This window comes from Amblyomma americanum, chromosome 9 (assembly GCF_052857255.1).
Source record: "Amblyomma americanum isolate KBUSLIRL-KWMA chromosome 9, ASM5285725v1, whole genome shotgun sequence".
Lineage (NCBI taxonomy): Eukaryota > Metazoa > Arthropoda > Arachnida > Ixodida > Ixodidae > Amblyomma > Amblyomma americanum.
Window position 1 is genome coordinate 9,055,531 of NC_135505.1, and position 5,404 is coordinate 9,060,934.

Here is a 5,404-nt window from a genome sequence, read left to right on the forward strand (position 1 = left end):
CCGCCTTATTCTAATTTTGTATAAGCTGCTTTCACCGACGGAATAGTCTGTATTTCAAAGCATTTTTCTCATTGTCTCTTGTACCTCACGTTTTTGTTATTTTGGCTTGCAGTGCCGGGTTTGTACTCACTCACTCCTGCCAGGACTTCTAAGAGGCAGTTGGCAGTATCTAATAAATAAATAAATTAAATAAATAAATAAATATCGCTGTTCAACGCGCCGACGACCGAGCCAAGCAATATGATGAATAAACCAGGCTACACACATGCTTTCGCACGCCTACTCAGTCTAACTACATAAATCCCTACCACGTTTTGCCTCTAAGTCATGCAATGCTCAAGTGCAAAATAAAAATATTTCAGGGGACGCTTTGTAGATCTAAGGCGTGGTGAGGCGAAAGCCTTTAGCGAAGTGTTGCTGCTTGTTTCACTAATGTGTGGTTAAGACGATAATTAAGTACACGATTGTTTGTGAATCTTAAATGCTGGAGACACTGGAGGGCGTTTGGGAGGCATCCGTCTGATTCGACGCCTTTCTGCAAACACTCTCCGGCGCCCTAGACAAGGAGACCTACCTATGCGTTGGCAAGAAGTAGTGTAGCCGTTAGCACGCTCAGCTGCGGAACGGCGGAATGGTGGTTCGAATCCCGTTGTGCACAAAGAATATTTTTCTTATCTAGTTGAAGACTGTCACGGACAGATAGACGGACAGACACCGCGAGTATGAGCCATTAAAGGCTTTCTTTCGCCTTAAAAAACGCTGCAGTCGACACGAATGTGCTGATCAACGGTTGGTACTTAGTAAATAAAGGTCGGAATTTATTACCCGAGTGCCGCGCACAATCCCTTTTTATAGATTTATGCTCGTAATGACCTTATACGTCGTATGCATCGAAATTTTTATATTCGCGAATGAATATTGTGGTTTAGAATTTCCCGCCAATAGCCGGCAAAAGAAACTGGATGTTTAATACTTTATTGTGAGGTGCAGTTTAAATGCTGAGACTACTCAGGCAACTTCGCGGCCCTTCTGAAGTTTATGATTGATGGTTTATGAGTGTTCAGCTTCCCAAAGCGAGTGAGGATGAGGATGAGGGATGTCGTAGTGAAGGGCTCCGGAAATGTCGACCACCTGTGGTTCGTTAACGTGCACTGAGATCACACAGTACACGGGCCTCTAGATTTTCGCCTCCATCGAAGTCCGACCGCCACGGCCTGGACCGAACCCGCGTCTTTCGGGCCAGCAGCCGAGCGCCATAACCACTCAGCCACCGCGGCGGCGGTCTTTAGGAAGTAAATCGTAATGCAGTTATTGGTGAGGTATTATTGCCTAACATAGAGCTATTGAATATGAGCACGCTTAAAAGCAGAGGGCCTGGCGGACAGTCAAAACGGGAGGCTCTCCAAAAAAAAAATTCACATTGGCATCGCAAAGATAATCGAGTTGAACGAAATAGCGTTTGTAGGTGCTGCTTGAGTTGAAATGGACAGCACTTGAGAGTCTTTTGCCGGCGTAGAAACAACTGAGTTTGAAATGAAAGCTTTATGTTTACATGTAGCATTAGCGATCCCAGCGCCAGCTTCCAATAGAGATGATGTGGATACAGAAATGATTGCGAGCTTAGCAGGGGTTGTAAGATAAAAAGGATGGTGGTTAAGATTAGGCGCTTTGAGTGGATAAAGTGGCCGCTCCTTAAACAAGAAACAGTCACTGTCGTCGCAAACAGCTATGCGCGCTGATGGCACCCACGACATGAGGAAGGTATTTCTAGTCGGTAGCTCTTCGGGAGAAAAAAAAATGAGCCAGCAAACATAGCAGTTCTTGTAAGTTATGTCTGCATTCTACGTCCGTATTTTGGGCTAATATGGTTTGAAATGAATTCGTTTGCTTTCTTTTTTACCGCAACTAGCTGTTAGTTCACTTGCTTGGGCTCGTAACTAATTAAATATTTTAGTATATTTATAGTGTTTAATGCTCAGTAAGTGCTTTGCTTCCGCCGAGCGAACTTCCTAGGTGTTTACTAAACAAAGGTCTGCTCTGATTCCATGTCGGCGCGGATGAAGCGGTCACGTGACTCAATCGCTTTTCTGTTAAAGCCTGACAAGAAGGCAGCTAATTTGGCGGTTAGTTTTCTTTCAGCGAAAACAGCGCGAATATTTAGTGTTGGTTTGACATTCCTCCTGTTCGCTGCATCATAAATTGACATGCGACACCAACGAGAATGGAGCTTTACGTGTTTCAGATTAACTTCACAATGGTAAGCCGGATGATCACAAGCTCGAAGAACAAGCAGCTCCTGAGTGCCGAAGTTCTGGTTCAGTTGTCAGAGGCACGCGGTTCCTTCGAGTAAAATGGATGGCGAAACAAAAAGAAGGTCATCATATTTACCGGAGGATGATTCAGCCTATGAGCAGGTGAAATGGCAGCTGGCTGGTGCCAGATGACATTATGCGGATTGAAGCCATTGCTATTGACTTGGTACTAAGTTGTAGTTGTTTCAGTCTAGTCAGTTGATCGAGTCATTTTACTAAGCTTGCTCGTAGCCTATCGAAGGCCCGTCTATGAAAAGCGTACCCATCGTGGAACCTGTCGTTTTAAAGTGCCTTCTTATGCGGCGGAAAAAAAAGATGTGATTTTCCAAATTGGCGACATTACGCCAGGCTAAGAAGCAAACACAAGCAGCAGACGTCGTGATTTTGAGGTTTATAGCCTAATGACGTCTGCGATGACAAGGATCATTGTCAGCACAGATCAGGGCAAGCCCCCTTAGTTTTTATCGCACTAGCGGCTACTAAATGTACGGAGAACTTCACACGTGAAAACAAAATTCCATATAAAACATATTCAGAGCATTTTAAACTAAATATGGGGTGTAATTTCTTAAAACAAAAATAGACGTAAATTATCTTGACAACGTCGCGTGCGGTAGCATGGACAGAAGAAGTGAGCGCAAAAAGACAGTGTAACATAAATTTTCTGAGAAAGTGAAACTCAACTTATATGGAAGGTAGTCTGAGTGCGAAGTATAAATTCTATGGGTGGAACATGATACTAAATGCTGATTATAACGTGCTGAACAAGAAAAGTAGCGAACTTCTTGAAAATGTGACAGATGGAAATATGGGTAACTCGATAGAAAAGCTATGCTATTTAAAACATGTTATGAAAATAGAAGCCCAAGAACCAGGTATTTCTCCGAGAGAACACGCCGGACTAAAGCGTAACGATCACAATCTGCGGTTCAAACGAACAGCTTTTGCCTTTGTGATGCTCGTTATGAACTTTGCATCAGTTATGATATGGCATTACAATTATTACTCGGATGAAAGCACGCTTTTCGCATCCAATAGCAAGTATTGAATGATAAATTCAAAATTCATTCAGCTCAAAGTGCGTTTATGAGGTGTAAACGCTTCATGGCACTATTCATACAATACAAAAGTCGTTATCTTTCCTGGATGGCACCGCCTCCATTTGTTTGTTTGTTGATGTTTGGTCATGTTTTTTTGCTAAAATTAGTTACGTAGTTAAAAAGCTATCCGCACAATCACTGATGCTTTTTTTTGCTGAACAGGGCAGCATGGCAAAGTGGCAAGAGCAGATGTACTACAAATTTCAAGTGAACGCATAACTATATTCCCACAGCACATCAGGCAATAGCTGAATTAAAAACAAGCAAACAACCACAGAGGAAGGAAAACACACAGTCAACTATACAATATATGTTGAATACTCTTACAGGTGGCTTTCACAAACTTGCAGGTGGCCGATAAGGCACCCAGATTTATTAAATTTTTTTCACCTTTTCTACTACATACAGAACGCTGATTAGTTGAGAATAAACCGCACAGTCAAAACACGCACACAGATTTAAATTATTAGGCTCTGATACCATTGCCGAGGTAGACTGCTGGCCATACATAGAGACACTGGCGCAACTCAACAGGTAATTGATTAAAATAAAATGGAATGTAACATGCTCGGGTCTTTTTCCCGTAGTATGAAGACACTTTTGGTAAAACAAATCTTTCCACTACGCGTAAGTCACATTGTTCGCGTTTTTAATTTTTACAGACTTTTATTTAAAACAATTGACACAAGAAACGTAGGTAAAGTCTAAATTCCTAATCTTTTCATTATTCCTCTTAAAGGTTTACTTGGATCACTAGTACCGAATGACGCGTTCATCATTTTTTTGCAGTAACCAATTAAGGACATTAAAGGGGTGGAGACACCGAATTTTTGGTGGGCGTGTTCTTTGTTTCAAACGTTGCGTATTGCCCCAGGACGCGTGATATACGCTGCGCAATTAATATAAGTGGGGTAAATAATTTTTGTTACATTATTTGTACTCAGCGATTTCGGTTTCGGTTTCTGAGCGGTGTTGAGACGTCGCGATCAGGGAAGAGCAGCGACCCTGGTCACATGGGCTCCAAATGTTGTGACGCACGTATTGCTGCGTCGTCTGCTCTCGTACAGGTGCTGTGCATAGCAGCGCCATTCGAAATCATGTGCCGACAAACTTGGTCGGTACTGCGATAAGCTGAGAAAAGCCAGGCGAGCGAGGAACTGAGTCCTGAAACCAAGCGGCTCGCTTCAGCCGATCTCAATCGCCATACCGCGTATGCCAACGCGATTTCAGCGTTGTATTTCGCTTTGCCGCGCCGACGCCGATGTTCAGAGGACGTCTGTCTCGGTGGCTCGTAGCTGACACACTAGAGCGACACGATGCCCCACTTTCCCTGTCGACCAATACCCGTCTCTGTCATCACTTCGAGCCAGCCGCGCAGCCGCGCTGAGAGACAGCTTATATGGTCCCGTGGCTGCTTCTTAACATATCTGCTGCTAGTTTAGCAAACAGTCTATCTATTCGCTATATGAATGCTTCCAGAGAATTGTACAGGGTTCAAAATTTACCGCACTGGTACGTAACTTCTCCAGGAATGCGCCCATGACGATGGCTGCATCTCGGCGCTACTACTTTTGGTTACGTACTGCATCTCTATACAGGCAGTAATTGCGCGTATAGTTCGGCATGAATTGCAAGCTTCGTTCCACTTAGGTTAAGCAAGCTCATCTCTTTTGCGCCGGTCGCGGGTTTACTTGCTGGCGCAGTGCAATAACTTTGCAAGAATCGCCGAAGACTGCTAGCGTCAGCTTGGGGAAGGCGTCACAGCCAGGTTGTTGACAACGCGTACGACCAGCGTTTCTGACTCGTTTTAACTGCTTTTCTGCTTTTGTCGCAGTGCCCAGTACTTGAATTTAAATTGGTTTATCCCGATTTATGTTCGGAACCCATTTGAGATAGACAAAATGGCTTAATTTGTTGCCCTCAAGCGACGCCGACGACTGTAGCCGCCGCCGCGGGCGCCTGCAGCATTGACCGACAGACTGGGCCACACCG